Genomic DNA, 21656 nt, shown 5'->3' with positions numbered 1-21656 from the left:
ATCCAGTCTTTTACTCCCCCAGTGGGAAAAAAAAAAAAATCAAGGGAGATTTCTATATTGCAGAAAACATTAGAAATTTTATGCAAGGGAGAATATCACATGTGCTGAGGAAGGTAAATTTCTCTGGGCTTTGAAATTGTTGCTCTCTATTTATTTATTTATTTATTTTATATTAGAAATATCCAAAATACTGCAACAGTTTCTCTCCCTTTGTTGCTGTAAGATGCAATATCAGAATATATCAATATCCTGCCTGCAACTCTCTTGTTCCTGAACTCAGGTCAGTACTATGTCTGAGAATAAGAAAGAAATGAACACCTTTATGTTTCATGATTTATAAATGGTGGAAAAAAAAAAAAAGTTTATTAAAAAAAATGAGCATACAAAGCTACATAACAAAATGCATCCTGATGTTTTGTGTGAAAGAGGAAATTTCTTTTAATTATAGAGAAATAATCAATGATGTTTTTTGTTTTGGAATAGGACTGAAGTCAAGGTCTGAGCTCTGTTGCAGAGCAAACACTAGAGAAAAGAGAACAGGTACTGCAGTTTGCCTCTGACACCATTCCTGAAAGCCAACGTTTGACCTGCAGGACTGTATTTTCTTGTTCCTTGATGTACCTCTTACCTTCTTTTGCCAATATGGTCAAAGACTAATAATGGTGCTGTTAGCAAGAGATGAAAAAGTATACCAGTGTTTTGGTCTGTTTGTTGTTGTTGTTTGTGTTGGTGATGTTTTTTTGCTTGCATTAACCGTGCATTTTCTCATTCACTTAAAGAAAATAAGAAGTCCTTAAGTGTTTTCCTTTATACATGAATTCATAGCGCTAGACAATGTTACTTAAAAAGCGGTATGCTAGAAGAGGGAGAATAAATGCATAAAAATAAATAGTGAAATATTTCAAAAAGATAGATGGATGGCAAGACATAGTAAAGGCCTTATGTTATAAAGTCATATTTATTTTGGGCAGTTATGAATAGTCCTTTGCTGAGTAATAGGGCAGGAGGTGAAACAGAACTTCTTCTGGCTCTGTGGTATTGACAGCAACAGTTGTACTTCTTGGAGATGTATAAACTGGAACTGAAAGCCGGCATTTTACAGAGTTTACTTAAAACAGGAATTAGTTCCAAGGCAAGTTTGTGACTCCTTATTGTTTATTATATAGTTGTTCAACTCCCACCTTTCCATGTACAAAATCAGGATTTGATTCTTTATTATAAATGCAACAGAGCCTTAATTTAATTGGCAACCACATGGATTCCACCAGGACAATCCCACTCTCAAAGGGGTTGAGTATTTTGGTCTCAATCTGGTAAAGCTGTCAAGTAGAGTCATAACTTCCAGAACAGACATGTTTTTCCTGAAATAAGCAAGCTACCCCAGTGCATAAGAGTTTGGATGTTTTGGAGTCAGCAGCCTATAGGAAAAGGGTGCTGAGCAAACAGATTCAAGGTGAAGAGAGTGGGTAGTAAGCACAATGAATGAGACCACTGCAGAAAACAGCAGTCACTGAGGTTTTCAGGAATCAGGAAGGCCATCTGCCACCAACCAATGGCTTGATCACTCTCTAGCTTGTACAGCTTGCTCTCTGATCTTATGATATCTCTAAAAGAGAAGCTGCCCATTTTAATATGTTTTGAGCAAGTCTGGTGAATATTCCAGAAGAAATCAAGACAAATAACCTCTAACTTTGTTGTTGACCTAATGCATGGATGGGCTCATACAATTCTTCAAGGAGAATATAAGGTCTTCTTCTCAGAAAGAAAGAGAAGAAACAAGATCCACACAATCTTCTTACCTGTACTATGGGAATTAATATTAGATAAAAGTTCAGGTGAAGACAAATCAGTGTGTAATTCCCACAAAAATTAGTAGGCTGGTTTAAACTATGTCTTTCCCTACCAAATATCAATATTAATCTACTAACTCAAATGGAACCTACAGACAAATGTTTTACAAGGATTTTATTTTACATCATTTGTCACATGTTAAGTATCTCGTAGGAAAAAAACATATATAGAATACTGTGAAATGACTATTCAAAGTTCTACAGCCTGTCCTGACTGTAAGACACAGCTCTGCATGGGTGGAGACAAACTAAATGCCAATGAACATAGACAGAAGTTGTTCTAAGGACCTACAGCAAATTAACAGTGGGAAAAATCTGTTGAGGTGTTGTTATTCACAGGGGTAAGAATTTCTGGCTCTTTGTCAGTGATACCTTCCTATAGTGCTACCAATGAGAATGAACATCTTCAATGAGGTCTCAGCCTCTGCAGTATAAGAGAATCCCATGCCACAGAGCTGAATTGTTGTTTGTTTGTTTGTTTTAATCATTATTATTATTATTATTTTCTCTTAAGTTATCAGTCTGAATGAGAGGAGAAATCACACAATTAGGTCTACAAAGACAAAGAAAAGCTTTTTCTAGCTGTTTCTAGAATGTTTTACCGTATGACCTTTATGCTTCTATCTCTAAAAGGAGATAAGATTAAATCTGCTATCAGTGAGCATTAAAAATAATTTGATTTTAACTTCTGTTATTCTCATACCTTAAAAAATGAGTGATAGATTGGCTGACACAGGAGAAAAAGTGCATAGGACTTTGAACTTCAGCAATCACTATCACACTATTATAAACTAAAGAAGAAACTAGCTGCACTGGGAAACACAGATAAAATTGTGAATACACTGATGTAGGTATGAATTGTGTAGCACATCTAGTAAGCCTATCACTTTACCTATTTATTGGGTAAGTCTCCCAATACAGGTACACACAGCTGAGACTATGCACAGTGACTTAAAGGCAGTAGACTTGAAAACAATATAAAATTAAGAGACACAACCCAGTATACGCAAATCATTACAGTAATTTCCAAAAAAAAAAAAAAAGTGGTTAAATTGGAAACGAAGGATGCAAAGTCACAATTCTGTTTCTCTCTTACTTTTGGGAGGGCAAAAGAGCACTGCCTCATTGCACTTGTTGTTTCCAAACTTGGTTAAGGAAAATCCCTCTTCTACAAAGGGCAGAGGCCAGGATTCTGTTTTTACACCAAAATTCTATCTTGCTGTGACATATAACATCTGCTCCTTGAAGGGAGCAGAATGTTAGGATGTGCTACATAAGCTGATTTGTATCTCAGTCACACATCTTCAGTCCATTAATCTGTCCAGTCATCCTGCCCAGAGGTAAACAAAGCCAGAATCTGCTAGAGTGAGCAGTTGCAGACAAACCTATATGTTGCTGGGATGAGGCTTGAGTGGATTTCTGCAGAGCTTATCTTGTGGTAATTACATACCAGGAGGTCTTAGAAAGTCAAGCTATTTAAAGAAATAGATAAACCCTACATTTTTTATTATTTATTAGCGTTAGTTTCATCATTTTTCCTTCTCTTATCACCTTGTGCTTGTTTTGGGGCCCAGTGTTGATATATGGTGCATATAAGAGGAGTGAGATAGCAGAAAGACAGGGAAAACCTAACTTACAGGCATTGTCAGAGGGGAATCCACCGTGACACTCAAACTTCTGACAGAGCTTATCTTTAAAGAAATTGGAAGCATTAAGTCAGGGGCTGGAAGGATGGATCAGCACTGGTAAAATAAGCAAGAAGAGCAGTCCAATATGCACGCAGGGCATTGGAGAGATGGAAGGTGAGAAGCTCCAGGAAACTTCCAACCTGCATTTACCTTTCCTCATTGTTGTCTCCACAGCAGTGGAGATGGGATGTTCCCATCTTCCCCAAAGCAAAATGCTTATGTGTAGGCAATAAGAAAAGGAAAGAGGTGGGGAGAGCCAGGCTCCATGTTGCTGGATCTTCACTGAGGAGAAGATGGGATAGAGACAAACTAACCTTAAGAACCACAGCCATCTCTTCTTTAAGACACAAGGGTTTCAGTCACTGTCCTGAGCTAACAGCACCATGCAACCCAAGGCTGCTGGTCACTCACCAATTGTCACAGCAGCAGCAGTTGACTTTAAAGCCATGTATGAATCTTTGGGAACCAGCACATATTTCTCAAGAAGATCTTGAGTATAGCTGGCATTTTGTTTTGTCTTACTCTTGGGAGGCTGCTTATAGCTGTCCCAATTGCTTTTGTACAGTTAAGGGCTGGAGAGAAAAGGAAGAAACATTTCCCCACTATTTTCTTCTGCCAGTAACTGGGTATATAGAAGGCTTTGTTTTGTAGTGATGTTACATTAACACTTGAGGATACCAAGTCTAAGCAACTGAACCTTCAAAGGCAAGTGACATTTTATATTGTGATTACTGGTACGTCTCTCAGTCTTTATGACAGAGGAGACTGAGGAATTATTAGATCTTGGGAACATCTTAAAAGCTTTTACTCAAAGTCCATGGGATCAAACAGCAAATTTTCCAGGTGATAGGCATGCTGATGATATATCATCCTTAGATGTCTTTTGTACTGTCCTCAGTTCTTGCAGAGGCTGAAGGTAAGATTGCAAGAAAGTATTTAGTAGTGAATTGGTTGCTAATATATTGATAAATTGAGATTTGTTCATAGTAAAACATGAATATCCACTCACAGGGCAAGTCTCTTACATTTGAGACTCTATAAATACACCTGTACTCATGTCTCCCCTCCATCTTCCAGATCTAACAGAAGCAGGAGACACTAAGAAAAGTGATGCAGAAGAGGATTAACTGCGTTGATGCATCTGCCTCCTACGCCAGGACAGAGAGGGTATGTAAGCACCTTTGATTGCCCCAAGCTAGACACAGAGGAGGCTTGTTCTTTCCAAGAGTGTCTATGCTGAGCTGTTATTTTTTCCCAAACAGAAAAAAGAATAGTTCAATGTCAATGTTGTTCATTGTTACCAGTACAAAAGCTCATCTCAGAGTTCTGGTAGCTTTTGCAATTCTACCACAGGTTTTCCAGTAACTGGTATTTGGTTGCATAAGGTAGAACTGCCAGAACTAAGTTAGGAACAGTGAAGTTTTTAAGTACAGAGTTGTTTGGGACATGGGTTCTTTTGACCTCCTTTATATAGCATAGTCTCACTAATGGAGCTTTTCTGGGTCTAGACAGAATGGTTTAAGACACTACCAGGCTGGAGATTGCAATACACTGTGAAGAATCACACACACGCTACCATTCCATTTCAGAGTAACAGCAGGTAGACCATGAGCAAGGGTAAGTCATAACCCAGGTGACTTTGCAGTGAATTGGATTAGAAACTTTTTTTGTGAAGGAGGAGGTAACTTCATTTTGAGTGGCTAAAGAGCACAGACAGGGTCATTTCTTACACCTCTGCAGCTATTCCTGAAATGACTCTGTTATCACACCCCACAACATACCCTACTCATACCAGACAGCAAAGCAACTGCAAATTACACAAGGGCTTCACCACTGGCTGCCTCATGCTTCCCATGTGACTTGATATTGCTGTGAACTTGCTTTCACTGTCCACCATGTGCCATTGTCCTTGCACTGCCTTGGGGCTTCCACTCTCAGAAGAGAATTTAAAAGAATTAAAAATGATTAATTAAAAGATTTAAAAATGAACATAACTATCAACAGATCCTTAGAAATACTGAAAGGTATTTGTCATATTTAACATGTTAAATGTATATTGTCACGCTATTTAGAGTGCTCAAATATAAATATTTTATTTTTAAAACCTGGTGGAATAACATTTCACTTAAAATTGAATGTGTGGGCTGGTAACAAAATGCTAAGAAATAAATCATTAAAGCATATTATGATAAAGAAATACAAGCAAGACATTTAAACAACTTTAACTCAAACAACTGTATAGAACTATTATCCAGGGAAAATATAGTATTTCCCCAGGAATTACTTTTAGGAAAATATTTTTCTACCCTACAGAAGCACAAATATTAAAACTCTAAACATAATTTGTGGCGTTTATCACCACTGATGATAAACAATAACCTTAAATTCTGAATGATCCAATTATATTGTCTGTCCTTCATATCAATCCAACATATCTAAAGCTACAGAGCAACAAAAACATAGCATTGTGCAGTTATTGTCTCTGAAGTAATCCCTAGTTACCCTGGGATATAAAATTCAAATAGCATTTTGGTGTACACACCCATAATAGGAGATGCTGCAGTCACAAGAGTAAACAAATCTGATCATGATGTTTAAGCTGGGAAACAAATCTTTCAATTTGTTTGTGGCTCATCACTTTCCAAGCCCATTCTGAATATAGAAAAAGGTGTTAAGTTACCAGCATGCTGAAAAAAGAAACCCTCAAACCTCCAAGTCTAAAGAAACTACCAACTAATTCAAGCAGCCTTGAAACTTGTCTTCTACCCTAGCCTAGCCTAGCACAGTAATAGTTGGGTTTTTGAATACTGCAGGTTTTGTGACTACACTGGGACAACAGCATAAGAAAGATATAAACTACAAAAACAAAGCAGTGTGCAGTTACGAGAGACAACATAAATTTCTTAAGAAGTAATTAATAAGGCCAATCTAGCAACAGAATTATAGTAGGCCCAAACATTTTTTGCAGGTGTTTGCTTTTGACAAGTCAAGTGTTTTCATGAAGACAAATTATGTCAAGCAGCATGTTCAACCCACATACTTGTCTATTCCCTAAGGATATAGGAGTTGTCCTTGATATCCAAATGAGGTCAGGGAAAAAATGCCTTCTCTTTGCACTACTTTCCTGCCTTTAAAGGAAGAAAAGAAAAAGAGGCAGACAAAATGTGAGAAACAGCAGAGATTACCCAACAGTTTGTGCCTGTGTGGCTTTGACCAGTGAAGGTCGGATGTGCACAGCAGAAGAGTATTTGTGTGCAGCCTGGATTTTCTGGTTAATACTGCTGGAGCTCATTTGCCAGCTAGCTACCAACATCACTGCAAGCTTAGGAGCTCACTAAGTGAAATCAAAGATTGCCAGAATAGACTCAGAGCTTTCAGCAGTAATGTGAGATTGCCAAGTACATAGCTCTGGATGACATACCTAAAGTTATTTTAGCAAATGAGTGTTTGTAATGCAATGTAGACTTACAGACAAAGACACAGCAGGCTCAAGAAAAACATTACACCTCATATATAGCATTATGCATAAGATAGGGATCATTGCAATTTTGCTCTGCGTAGATGTATAAGACACAGTGCAAACTACCATATATTCCTTACAAAGTAGCTTAAACTTCATAATCAATGAGAAATATTTTTTCTATTATTATTCTAAAATAATTTGCATCATAAAAGAGTGGTGAGACCTCAATCAGGAAAATGACCTCACTGTACTGAGCGTTGAGCAGAGAAGGGATAATAGCTCTTTCTTGAGTTCAATATTATGTGCAGTGAAATGTTATAATTAGGACATGGAACCTATCAAATGAACTTGTGTTTAGAGAAAACAGTCTAAGCATATTTTCATCAAATGCACAGGAAGCAATAGACTGCTCTTAAAACTTGTCTCACAAAAGATAGGCACCAGCTAAATGAATCTATTGTCTGTGTAATGAAGCTGTCCAATACGTTCTTTGGGATAATAAACTATCACTACCCATTGCAAATCCTAACACATTCTTCTGTGTAATAAAACAGGCACAGCTGAAATAAAAAATGGACTAGACACTGAAATATTGGCCCTTCTCAGCCTCTTCCCTGGTTGTGGAAATCATATGAGAGACTTCTTTATTTTCCTGAGCTCTGGGTAGTTTACAAGCAGAGCACTTTCCCAGTTATGTGTGTGTGTTGATGGTGGGTTTTTAATGACCTGGTTTTGCCTTTTCTTGCTCATCCTTCAAAACCCCCAGGGCTGCTTGGCCAGAAGCAGGGAGACACCATTCAAAAGACAGCTTCTGGAAAGCTATAGACATTTCTTAGCAAGGAGGGGCAACATGTTGGGATTTGGGGTGGATGGGTGCATGCAGAAGTTGCTCTTCTGTGCGGGAGATTTATCTCTTTCTGATCGCCAGACTATCTTAATCTTTTCAATGGTAATGATGTGTGCAAGAAATGATTTTGCTGTTTATTGAAGCAGTTAAATCATAATTTCAAGGAGAGAGTAAAGGAAATGGCTTTTACATATACTTCTTGATATCATTTCTATGCTAATAATACTCAGATTGCTACATTTGAGAAAGGACATGTATATTTATGGGAAACAAACAGATGCAGGGCAGTGTCTTGGTTTGAGAGGATGAGAATAGATAAGACAAAAAAAAAAAAAAAGATAATTGCCAGACTGATTTCTTCACCCTGGCATGAGAAGAGTTAGCCACAGCCCAGTTTATAGGGTCATTTCATAGCCTGACACCAGGCCTAAAAGGCCTGTTGTGTTTTGTGTGTTCCACTTGGTTAGCTGCCACAAGCAAAAAACACAGAACCCAGCTAACATCCAGCAACCACTGAATTCTTCTTCTGGAGAAACAGCAAGCCATATCATAGCTACATCTGCAGAAGGGGTCTTTTTGGCATAAACTTGAACAATTCAATAATGTTTTCACTGTTTTGCCACTCAAGCATGTTTGGAGGTATGTGGGGCACATGATCTGATTAATGTTAAGTCTGTCATCTATTAATGTATGTACCTCCTGCTGGAGGCTGAGATTAATTTTGCTTAGCTCTAGATGTTTGCCTAGGCTCCCTTTGTACTTGAAGAATGAAACCAAACATTTTTAGTGGTTAAATTGTCATGATTTGATTGTCATGTCCCTTTGAGTTTAAGTGAATTGGTTGATGTCTTTTTCTCTTATTCACAGGGAAGTTATACAAAAGAATGCAGACATAGGTGTCCATGGGGAAAATAACTCGAGTTAAGTGAAACCCTACAAAAGCTTTCTGGACGTGACAGAAACATGATACATCAATAAGGGTTATTCCTGCAGCTATTGGTACCTTGTCTCAAGTGCTCCTGGGCTGAAGGGATATGAATACTGCTTGTCAGAAAAACTGTTCCCAAGTCCTGGTAAAACCAGCTACCAAACCAAGCTGAAGAAAATGGTTTCTAATCTGGGATCACAAAAGTTGTCTTGGCTTGCTAAGCTTCTCAACTATTTTGTGTGCAACAAGTCTTTGTTTAGAGTTACTGTCACTATGAAGTCATAATCTCGATGTTCTTGTTTAAAAAGCTAAAACTACATTTAAAAGGAAACAAACAAACAAACAATAACCAACAAACACTAACAATCATACTCAGAACATAGTTTAAATCCCTATCCAGCTTGCTTTTATATCGGGGGGGGGGGGGGGGGAGAGGCAGGAGAAGAAGAGAGAGACTGAGCTTGATTCAGATCCAGCTCCCAAACAAAAGTGCTGTTTCTCCAAGATACATCCTTAGAGAGTGAAGTCTTACCCCTGTGTCTTCATTTCCATATTTTGGAGGTAATTTGCTTCCCCTAGAACACAAATGTATATCAAAGCCTGTTTCAGCTTTTCCTCTCTCTTGTTCCTCTCCCTTATTACTTCCATAATCATCAAATATTGTGGTCTTTTGTGGAGTTGTCAGGCATCTAAGAGAAGGGAAAAAAAAATATCTTCATGTTTATTTGAGAGTCTCATATGAATGAATATGGACTTCAGAGTTTTGTATCATGTTCTAATTCATTTTTCAGACAGTCAGACCGATTCCAATTATACACTTATATTATAACATTCTGTATTACTTCATGTGTAAAAATACATGCATTCCAGTTAGTCTTGAAAAAGAGAAAATAATATCCATAATTTCCAGGATGTAATTTTTTTCTGTATCCATGCACAATTTTTTTTTCCACTTTTCTTCACTTGCAGGGAAGGATCTGCACTAGTGCTGCATTCACTTTTTTTCTACTCCAGCATTTCCATTGTGGATTTTTGTCCACCTCACAATCAGCGTCAATGGAGTCATTTGTGTTTGATCATTAGAGAAGGAATTAATGTCATTATCTACATACTACACTCTCTGGAGTGTACTACTCTGGAACTGTAGGCCTCCTCATCAGGCTGGATGAGATGAATTCAGTAGGTCCATCCTCTTCCTGATGTCAAGGAAAGAAAGGTCAGTACCAGCAGCCACTGATTAAATTTAGCAAAGTGAGGACACCTAGGAGATTAGCAAGACTGAGCTTTGCCACCTCTAGCTTTTGGTTTCAAGTCTTCAGTGAATGAAAATAAACATCTGTGGCTGATTAGAATTCATGTCTGACGGAAGGTATTTCAAAGAGTCAGTAACATCTGACTGGCTCAGGCTGAGATAAGTGTCTCAATAAGTCTCAGAAATCCACTTCTCCTTACAGCCAGTTCAGCAAAGACAAAGACAAATGAACATTGGTAAGATTTAAAATTTATTGGTCAGGATAAGCAAATGGGGATATTTTTTCTTAGAATTTAATGACAGTCAATGATGCTATGTTTTTTTGACTGTCACTTCTTCACTATGTTCCATGAAAAGCACATGAAAACCGTACAAAGAAAGTTTTCACTCAGGGTGGCCATAAATCCAGGTTCTGTTGTATTTTTATTTCATTTTGCCATTATCAGTGACAGAAACCCTGTTTATTTCAGTCAAGAAGGTGCCACACATTTTTTGAGAACTCTGAAATGTCAAGAAGATCCCTTAAAAAGATAGGAAATGTTATAAAGAGAAAAATCAATTCAGTAATATCAAGTCTCTAGAAGTCAAGCTTCTGGTGCATTTCTCATCATCAGTGATATAACAATAAATTTCACAATAACATTTGTAGGGCATGTGTGGCATACTGGAAGAGTGAGAATGCAAGCCAGCCTATTTGAGATATTCTGCATGGTACTCAAGGGATTACATAGTAAACTGCACAGTAAAAGAGGCTCTTTCTGTTATGTTACTGTACCTTGTTTTTGTTTGATCTGAATCTGCAATCAGTCAGTGCCTTTGTCCCTAAAGAACAAAGGGATTGGAAGAAAAGGGCTGTATTCTGGTTCTTGAAAGAGATCTAATTTTATGTCTCTAAGTTTCAAAAATGTAAACAACCAAAGAAAGAGAAACATGACAAGAGAAAGACAACCTCTTAGTTCAAACTACTATTGTACCTTGTTAGTTAATTCTATGTTTTTATTTAAATAATTGCCAAGCAGTTAGACAAAACTTAGTTTCCTCCAATTTGCCTGCCTCTGGCTGTACTGTTGTGCTTTGTATCATTCCTCTTCTCTGTATGCATTATATTTCAAGTGTTCATGGATATGTAACTCAGGTAACCAGCCAGAATGATTCATTACTTATCATTTCAAATGTCCAAAAAGTTGAATCCATCCATTGTTAAACAACAGCTATGTAACATGCATGAACATTAGCAAAACCAAACACATCTCCCCAGCCTTTAAAAGGTCTTTTTTTTTTGGGGGGGGGGGGGGGGGGGGGTGCAGGTTGGGACAGGCAGTCAGACGACAACAGATAAAGGAAGAACCACAAAAGGAAGAACTTTTACGCTGTAGAAATCCTTGTCTTGGAAGCTGAGGAGGTCAAAGAAATATGTAGAGTTCAGAAGCAAGGAGAAAAATTCATGGAAGAAAAGTCCATCAGTCTTTTCCTGTTCCTTCTCTCTGCTCTTCCCCCTGGTAGCATTATAAACCTTCATTCTGAGAAGCCAAAAGACTTCTTTTTAGAGAACAACAGAAAAAAAAAAAAAAAGCAACCAACTTCTATTCTAAAGGGCTGTCTATTCTACAGTCAATCTGTGAAAGGATGTGCAAACCTTTTCAAAGCTGCAATCACATTACCTTAGAATTTCTACTTTGAATTAGACATAGTATGTTTAAATCTAAACCCAAACCTTTGAGCAGTATCTTTGAAAATAATTAGAAAAATTAGTAGTGTGGCAGTTAATACCCTTTACTACAGTTTTATAATTCTTTGGAGTACATTGTTCCCAAATGACCTATTTATTGGCATTGAGCAAGGAATGTATACAAGATGTGGCACGGTGGTGGCCTGATGGGAATGCTGATCTCCAGTGCAGAACTTCTTTTTTCCTTTGAGCTAACAAGAATATTTGTATCTGCCTGTCTCCATGACTCATGCAATGATTGCAAGCTATTCCCCTCTGGGAGCCAGAGGCTACCAGCTCATCTGTTTTAGTACATGCGGTAATTCACTGCACTCTCTGGAAGTTTTCTTACATAAAAGCTCTGTTGACAAAGGTCCCATCTCAGGATTCTACTTTGGCTTAAATGGGCTATTTCACGTTTGAAGTTCAATATTTGTTAAAGTACCTAGTAAAATTAAATTTAAAAAGAGAATGACTGTCCTCTCCATCATCATCCTCTCTGTTCCTACAATGGTCCTCATGCCTTGAGAGATGTTATTTCAGCAATGCTATCAATATGCTTCCTTATTTCCTTTTGTGGGTTGTATGGACTCTCCAACACAAAGCTCTACGTGCACTTCATAGAAAAGCAGAGAGGGAAGTAGAGAAGAATAGAAAAGCAAGTGAGAGGGAAGCAGAGAAGACAGAGACTTCAAAGCTCAATCATCTAATTTTTCTAGCAAATGACTGGTTTCAGTAACTATTTCCCTAAGGCAGAAAAGGAGCCAGCACAGATTGTGGTTGTTACATGGTTCACCTACATCAGCAGGAAATACAAGCACATCAGGCAATGTACCTCACTTTTTTTTTTCTCTTTATTTATGTGTCAGTGTCTGGTGGCTGACATTTGCAGTAAAACCAAGAAAAATCCATAGGGAAATTTTGTCCTTAAGTTCTGCTGCTCTTGAAAATAGGCCTGCTGGGCACTAAAATTTATACTTGACTTTTTAGAGAACTTTTTTTTTTTTTCTGTAATAAGCTTCTAGGAATTACTTTGACCAATGCAACTTCCACATGCTCTGATTTTCCCTGCTTTGATAAAGGCTTTCAGGTATATAAGGAGTCTAAATTAAAAGTGTGGAAATAGACAAGATTTATTTGTCTGTGAACCAGTCAGGATTTGGGTCACTTTGACTACCTCTTAGCCCTCCAAAACCTAGGTGGCCTGGTCTAAGTCACAAATAACCAGCAGTGGGGAGGGAAGAGAGGTTCTCCTGGACCATACTTTATTCTGTGATAGCAGCCCAGACATCTGAGGTACATCACCTCCCAGACACATCCCTGGCCTTCTGTACATTACAGAGGGCCCTTGACTGGCTAGGTTAGCTGATTGAGTGTTAAAGACACTTAGAGAGTAAAGGGATATTAATCTCTGAAGCAATGGTCACAAGGAGATCCTAACTGACAACAGAAGACTATCAATGAATTTCATGTACCTACAATTATTTTCCAGGTAGTTCTTTAGCTTTCTACTCCTTTTGTGCAGTAGTAGAAGTCTAACTCTTAAAACATTTTATCTGCAACTTATATTAGCATTTTGGTATGTATGCAAAGTGAATAGAATGCAAACCAGTATAGGAAACAATTCTTCCAGATGAACAGTCCTATGTAAATGGAGGGAATTACAGTAATCTTCTCAAACTGAAACACTTTTTAAATTAAATTTCATTTGACTCCACTTCTTTCAATAAAATGTTACATTTGAAAGAATTACATGAATAAATTTCTGCTTTGAGTCCATCCAGTTATAGTTTTTTTGTTTTTTGACACACTAAGTTTTATATACTAAGAAAGTCTAATTATCATTACTGCTACATTTGCACTAAATTTGTCTTCCAGTACAAATTTTGTAGTGGATGCCAAGCAATTTGTTAGAATGACACAAAACAATACAAATGAACCTTAAGTGAAATGTTCTTTATCAGCTGCTAGCAGCATCTACCCATTCTTCGTCTCAGAAATATAGGCAGAGCATTTCACACACTTAAGAAGCTTTTAGTATGGGTATGCAATGTGTATAGGGAACTCAAAAATAAGTCAAATTTAAAATAGAAGAAAAATGTAATACCCTATGAAAATCTAACTTACCTTCTATTTTAACTATTTAAAAGATTTATTTTTTTTCCCAGTGATTTTACATTCTACAAACTACAGAGTTTTTAAACAGAAAACGAATGGATTTTCTTGGACCTGCTGGTAACTACCACAAAGTTAATTAAAAATATGAATTAAGTCTCTGAGCAATTCTGTGATACCAGAAAAATAAATAGGTAGTGTTGCAGTATACAATACTGCAGATATATTCCCTCAAATTTATGGCATTTTTCCACAGAACGAACAGTGAAATTGCTACTATGGATGTCCCACGAAATGTCTGCCTTCTCAACTTCCCTGCCTATCAAGAAGTTGCCAGAGGTTTACCATCTACACTGCAGCCTAGGCTCAGCCAATTGCTGGGGACAGAATTGCATTAGTTTTGTCAACCACTACAACCAGCAGAGCATTCAGCTCCATACTGTCTCATTGTATTAGGCACATAAAAAGGCTTCAGACATGTAGAAGAGCCCCAAGTACTTCACCTGGGTGATGAGCACAGCAAACATGTTCCTTGTGCAATCATAGAAAATAAGGGTTGGGAGTGACCTCAGTAAATCAACCAGTTTTTTCATCTGCCCCAAGGCGGGATCTACTGTACTACAGCAACATTGACAGATGGTTTATCTGAGTCTAATGTATTATTAAAAGCCACTGATAATGGACACAGCAGAACTTCCCCCAGGCAAATTATTCATATGTTTTATTAAACTTTTAACAATATATATACGTATATTTCAGCAATAAAGAGGTTGGAATCTTTATCATCATTCTTCTCAGTGCAATTAAAGTTAAATTTAAGAAACACCCTCACTCATGAAACATAATTTCACTTCCCCTTTATCTTTTCTAGAAAACTTGAACTTGACTTCAGAAGGGCATGGACATACCAGGGGGCTCTCTTTGTTTCCTCACTGGTACTCTTTTTCTTTTTTTGGGGGGAAGGAGTTTTACCAGAAGAGGGTGGCAGCCACTCTGAGATATTGGTTTCAGTTATTTACTAATGAATATTGTACTTCTCTCCTTCTCTTTTAAATTTAATTTAACTCTAAATCTTCCTTGGCTTTATTTTGCAAACTGTTGTCTAAATTAAAAGATTACATGCTTCTAGAGAACAGAACAAAAGCTTTAGGAAAGGGCTGGTATCTCAAGCAAAAACCTAATACCTGTGTTAACACAGATGTTTGACAGCCTCTGTAGTAGAATACAGGCAAGAAACACACATAGCAAAATCCCACTTAAGTAGCTGTCCTTTCTGCCTCCAAAGACTGCTCCTACAACCCCAGGTGCAGATATAATGGTTACTAATTGGATGAAAAGCTACCTGTATTTCTGAGGAACTTGCAGGAAGAGCATTGAAGAATTGTGTCCTTGTTGCTTTGTAATCAGTTTCTAGAGAGCATCCACCAGGAACCCAGAAGGTGGCCACCCCCAGCTCCACAGCCTTCCCGGAGAGGAATGAACTGATTCATCGGCACAAGATTTTTTATATAGGTAGTAGAACTGGGGAGAAAATCAGTGTGGTATTTGGTCTAACCACACAATGTAGGCATGTTTAGTGCAAGCCCTGACAATTCTGTATTTTATCAGATCTATTTGAGTGAATGAAGTCTTAAAACTATAATCTTACTTTGTATCTGCTTTTATACTGTATATTTTCTATAATTCATAAATGCATCCCTATAACAAGCCTGTAATATTTGACTTTATTGCCATATAGCCCTATAAAATTTGGCTTTCTAAGGGATGGAAGACAGTAATCAGTATACAACTGACAATTTCAGATCACCATGATCTCACTCTCTGACTATGGTGCTTTTTAGAGGTCATAGGTAGAGAAATGACTTCCTTTAGGTTGTAAATCAAAAAGAGAAAGTACCAAAGTATGTCTGACATCAGTGTACTTTGTTTCACTTCAAACCTCCCTTTGCAATTAAAAAAACATATATTTATTATTTTAAACATTCACTTCTTGCATTGGGAAAGTTGTTGATTCCCACTTGAGGGACAAGGGCAAACATAAAGAGAGGTGGGAAATCAAGCAAAAATGTTATCTACTGGGGTAGTTTGGGATAGCCAATAAAGTAATTAACAGCACAGCTGTTAGCTAGTTTGCAGTGACTCTTGCAATCAGAAGCAAAGACAGGGAAGGCAGGAAAGGGAGAGAAAGTAGAAGTTTTCAGCTGTCAGTGGAAAATAAATTGGTTCGTTCTAACCCCTTACACTAAATTGTCAAGTAGGCACATCTTATGCTCCCTAGACAGCAGTGCAGACTGCGGGAAAACAATGACTTAGGGACTTCCCGTTTTCCATCATCAAAATCTTAATCTTCAAAACAACACATTTGCTACAAAAGCCACGAGAGGGGAACTGAGAAAACAGCTGGTTAGACAAATAGGCTGTTGGAAACTACCTGCAAGAAAATGTGAGTACAAATTTCCTCACTTTTTATTCAGCATAAGAAAAAAACATTCATTGCCATTGGAAGCACAGAGTGGCATGTCGTCTGATTAGTCTCCCAGGGCAAAAGGCTAAGGAAGGCTGCATCTTATTAACACTGAAACTATTGATTAAATCTTGCATTCTGACCAGGAGCACTTGCTTGAAACAATAAAGTTTTAAGGTGTAATTTTAATTAGAGTCAATCAAATTACACTGATTATTGCTGTTAAAGGAAACTAGAGCTCTTTGGAGAATTCCAGTGGTAACTTAGACCCTCTTCACTTGATCAAGAACCAAGCTAAAGTGTTAAGGTGGCATTTGCCATACTGTGTGCTGCCTTCCAGGAACTTTGGCTGGAAGGGAAAGTGTTGACCACTATGAACATAAAATTAGTGTGAAATGAAACATTTGATGGTATTAAAAAAAAAAATCAAAGAACAAGTACAGAAGCAGTATCCTGTATGTTCATGTAAATCCTTATAAAGGTCACTTTTCTGCGTGAAATCAAAGCTTTCAACAGAACTGCAAGAGTTCAGTGGTTTTGGAAAGATCAAAGGTGAAGGTGCTAACCCATTGTGATAGCTGGTGGTGTGAGGTGAATACCCTCCTTTTACGAGGAACTGAACAGAAACTAGCATTTTCTTAAGTGAATTGCTGAACTAATCACAGGTTCAAATAAATGACAAAGAGGTAAAACTGTCTGAGCATGATAAAAATCCCAGAGCTCTTATTTGGACTTTGGCAAGAAAATCTTTTTATTATGGCAAAGACGTTCAGTCTGCTGGATGAGTTTTTTTCCACTGTAGGGTTCATACTAATTTTGTTTGATTTTCTACCCTTCCTACCCATCCTTCTAGGCAGAAAAAATATATATATCCAATCCCATATAAACCCAGTCCTTTCTCCCGAGCACTCGGGCATATAACAGTTATCTCCAGAGGTAACTATGACACATTGAGACATGGACTATTTGAGCTCAGCACGTGTTTAGGGAGAAGGAGAGGAACATACATCTATGCACATCAGTGATTCATACGAGGTGAAAGAAAGGGGGAGGCTGAGCATGGCTTGAGCAATGGGGATTTTTTCTGCCCTCTGGATTCAAAGGTACAAATATTTTGTTTATTTATTCTTTTACTATGCTCGTGAAGATGTGAGGAAAGATGCTAAAAAATGTACACCGGTAAATAATTCAGAAGAAAAACATTTCCATTCTAAGAAATAAAATTAATAGTTTTAAGACCAAAAGAAAAAAAAATCCTGCAATAAAATAATCTGATTCCTACCACCACTCTTTCCTATAAACATTTTGTTGAGACTGAAGCCAGTACATACTTCTAAAAGCCTGTGCAATCTTGATATGAGCATTTTTAGTTTACAAGGAATCCATTCTAATCAACAGATAATTTGTTTCAATGATCAAGCATTCTCACAGTTAAAATCACTATGTTATCACTAGCCTGGATTTAAATCCCAGGTATGTATTGTTATTCTTATCAACTTCTGAATTCCACTGAAAAATCTCAGTATATGGCTTACTATAAAGTTTGAAAATATCTGCAATACCCTTACAATGATGTTGGCTGCTATTCATTATTTTGGAGAGGATGCCTAAGTCAAGGCAACCTATCCCCCGCATTGCTACATCAACTGTCAAAAAAGAAAGAAGTGTTATTGTCATGGGGGACTCCCTTTTGAAAGGGACAGAGGGCCCAATATGCCGACGAGACCCAACCCACAGGGAAGTCTGTTGCCTCCCTGGGGCTCAGGTGAGAGACTTTGCGAAGAAAGTCAAGCGCCTGGTATGGCCCACCGATTACTACCCGCTACTGGTCTTTCAGGCTGGTAATGACGACATAGCAATGGGAAGTCCGAGAGCGATCAAAAGGGACTTTAGGGTTTTGGGGAGACTACTTAAAGGATCAAGGGCACAGGTTGTGTTTGCCTCCGTCCTTCCGACAGGGGGAATCGATGCTGACAGACTCATCACATTAACACGTGGCTTCGGGACTGGTGCAACTGGCAGAATTCCAGGCTTTTTGATCACGGGAAGGTCTACGCGACACCGGGCCTGCTGGCACCAGATGGGATGCGACTCTCTCAGAGAGGGGTGAGGATTTTTGCTCAGGAGTTGGCAGGGCTGATAGATAGGGCTTTAAACTAGAATCGAAGGGGGGAGGGGATAAAACCAGGCATGCCAGTGATGACCTAAGGGATGGTGCGTAGAATCAGACGGACTGTGTGTTAGTGAGGCCCTTCGGTCGGCTACACAAGGTGCTGCTTGTAGGGAGGCGCATTTGAAGTGCTTCTACACAAACGCATGAAGTATGAGGAATAAAATGGATGAGCTAGAAGTCTTGGCCCAGTCCCGCAGCTATGACATCATTGGCATAAGCGAAACCTGGTGGGATGAGTCCTGTGGCTGGTGTGTTGCAATAGATGGTTACAGGCTCTTCAGGAGGGACAGGCAGGGTAGGCGGCATGGTGGGGTGGTGATGTATGTGAAGCATGGGCTGGACTGTGTGGAACTTCAACTTGGCGATGGCAAAGTTGAGAGCCTCTGGGTAAGGATTAAGGGACGAACAAATAAAGGGGATGTCGTTGTGGGAGTCTATTACAGAGGACCTGGCAAACGCAGGACAACAACACAGATGAATTATTCTTTCCAGAACTAAGAGATGCCTCAAGATCAACTCCCCTTGTCCTAATGGGGGATTTCAACTTGCCAGATGTCAACTGGGATTACCACATGGCTGACACGAGCAAGTCCAGGAGGTTCATAAAGCACCTAGATGATAACTTCTTGGTGCAGGTGCTAAGAGAGCCAACTAGGAAAGGTGCCCTCCTAGATCTGTTGCTGGAGAACAGAGAGGGTCTTGTGGGAGACGTGGCAATTGGCGGCCGTCTCGGTCATAGTGACCATGAAGTGGTTGATTTTAGAATTTATGGTGACAGAAGGAAAACTGTCACCAAAACTTCAGCCCTGGATATGGGGAAAGCAGACTTCAGGCTGTTCAGGGAACTAGTCAGCAAGGTCCCCTGGGAAACTGCTTTTGAAGGCATTGGCGTCCATCAGTGCTGGTCAGTCTTTAAGCACTGACTTCTAAAAGAACAAGATCAGGCGATTCCAAAATATTGGAAGTCAGGCAAGCGGGGCAGAAGGCCAGCCTAGCTGACCAGGGAACTTCTACTGGAGCTTAGGCAAAAAAAGAAAGTGTACGGCAGCTGGAAGGAGGGTCAGGCGAGAAGGAAGGAATACAGGGATGCTGTTCGTGTTTGTAGGGAGAAAATTTGTGTGGCCAAAGCCCAACTAGAGTTGAAGCTGGCTGTGTCTGTGGGAGACAATAAAAAAGTTTTTTTTAGATACGTGAACAGAAAAAGGAGAACCAAAGAAAACATAGGTCCGCTACTAGATGGGAAAGGTCTCCTCACAGACAATGACACAGGCAAAGCAGAGACGTTTAACGCCTTCTTCGCCTCTGTCTTAAACACTGATAATGGGCTTCGGGACCCAGGGTGCCCTGAGCTGGAGGACTATGATGGTGGGAAGGACAAACTCCCAACCGACCTTGAACGTGTGCGGGATTTGCTGCTCCACCTGGATCCATACAAGTCCATGGGTCCAGATGGGATTCATCCTAGGGTGCTTAAAGAGCTGGCTGATGTCATTGTGGGACTTCTCTCAATTATTTTTCAAAAATCTTGGGCATCTGGAGAGGTCCCAGTAGACTGGAAGCTGGCAAATGTGCCAATTTTCAAGAAGGGTAAGAAAGAAGACCCTAGCAATTACAGGCCCGTCAGTCTTACATCAGTGCCTGATAAAATTATGGAGAAGATGATCCTTGAAGTTATTGAAGCGCACCTGGCGGACAATGCAGTCATTGGTCCCAGCCAACATGAGTTCATGAGGGGTAGGTCCTGCCTAACAAATCTGATTTCTTTTTATATCACCCATCTAGTCGATCAAGGGAAACCAGCTGACGTGATCTTTTTGGACTTCAGCAAAGCTTTTGACACGGTTTCCCATAGGATCCTACTGGACAAAATGTCCAGCATACAGCTAAACAAAAATATCATACGATGGGTGAGCAATTGGCTGACGGGCAGGGCTCAAAGGGTTGTGGTAAATGGGTCCACATCCAGCTGGCAGATGGTCACTAGTGGGGTCCCTCAAGGCTCCATTTTAGGGCCAGTCCTCTTCAATGTCTTTATAAATGATTTGGATGTAGGACTAGAAGGTGTTTTGAGCAAATTTGCTGACGACACCAAACTTGGAGGAGTTGTAGACTCGGCTGAGGGTGGAAAGGCCTTGCAGAGAGATCTGGACAGATTGGAGAGCTGGGTGATCACCAACCATATGAAGTTTAATAAGAGCAAGTGCTGGGTCCTGCACCTGGGACGGGGCAACCCTGGCTATACGTACAGACTGGGCGACGAGACGCTGGAGAGCAGCCCCGCAGAGAGGGATCTGAGGGTTGTGGTTGACAGCAAGTTGAATATGAGCCAGCAGTGTGCCCTGGCAGCCAGGAGGGCCAACCGTATCCTGGGATGCATCAAGCACGGCATTGCTAGTCGGTCGAGGGAAGTGATTGTTCCGCTCTACTCTACGCTGGTGTGGCCTCACCTCGAGTAATGTGTGCAGTTCTGGGCACCACAGTACAGAAAGGACATTAAACTGTTGGAGAGTGTCCAGAAGAGGGCGACGAAGATGGTGAAGGGCCTAGAGGGGAAGACATATGAGGAGCGGCTGAGGTCACTTGGCCTGTTCAGCCTGGAGAAGAGGAGGCGGAGGGGGGACATCATCGCAGTCTACAACTTCCTCGTGAGGGGTAGTGGAGAGGCAGGTGACCTATTCTCTGTTATCACCAGCGACAGGACCCGCGGGAATGGTGTCAAGCTGAGGCAGGTGAAGTTTAGGCTGGACATCAGGAAGAGGTTCTTCACCGAAAGGGTGGCCGCAAACTGGAACAGTCTCCCCAGTGAAGTAGTCACTGCACCAAGCCTGTCTGAATTTAAGAAGAGATTGGACTGTGTACTTAGTCACATGGTCTAAACTTTTGGGCAGACCTGTGTGGTGCCAGGAGTTGGACTTGATGATCCTTATGGGTCCCTTCCAACTCAGGATATTCTATGATTCTGTGATTCTATGTTGCTGACTGGAAGACATAAATGAGTAAGTAGGCAGTTTCTGCAGGTCAGTGTGAACAAAACTAAAATTGTTCCAAGAAAAAAAGCAGAATGCTGGTAATTAACTAACAAATCAAATTGACATTCCAGATTAGCTTTATCAGAACAAATAGCTGATGTTCTGAATCTGCCTATAGCTCTGTGTGCCCACAAGAAAG

The 21656-nt window shown here is 39.6% G+C and overlaps 2 long non-coding RNA genes across 3 annotated transcripts in view; one reads left to right on the top strand and one right to left on the bottom strand.

The window, feature by feature from the left end:
* LOC106030981 (uncharacterized) overlaps window positions 1–21656 on the bottom strand; it is a 31982-nt gene that overhangs the window by 6587 nt on the left and 3739 nt on the right. The window contains exon 1 of one of the 2 annotated variants that reach the window (XR_010831968.1): window positions 9309–10440. The exons of the other annotated variant lie outside the window; for it this stretch is intronic. This is a non-coding gene — a long non-coding RNA (uncharacterized lncRNA). Of the gene's footprint in view, window positions 1–9308; window positions 10441–21656 lie in introns of those variants that run through there. 2 annotated transcript variants of the gene reach the window in all.
* On the top strand, window positions 2894–9036 carry LOC106030982 (uncharacterized). Its single transcript, XR_001204048.3, has 3 exons — window positions 2894–3190; window positions 4616–4705; window positions 8716–9036. It is a non-coding gene; the product is annotated as an uncharacterized lncRNA (long non-coding RNA).

This window comes from Anser cygnoides, chromosome 1, assembly GCF_040182565.1.
Source record: "Anser cygnoides isolate HZ-2024a breed goose chromosome 1, Taihu_goose_T2T_genome, whole genome shotgun sequence".
Taxonomy (NCBI): domain Eukaryota; kingdom Metazoa; phylum Chordata; class Aves; order Anseriformes; family Anatidae; genus Anser; species Anser cygnoides.
This window is presented reverse-complemented; position numbering and strand designations above follow the sequence as displayed.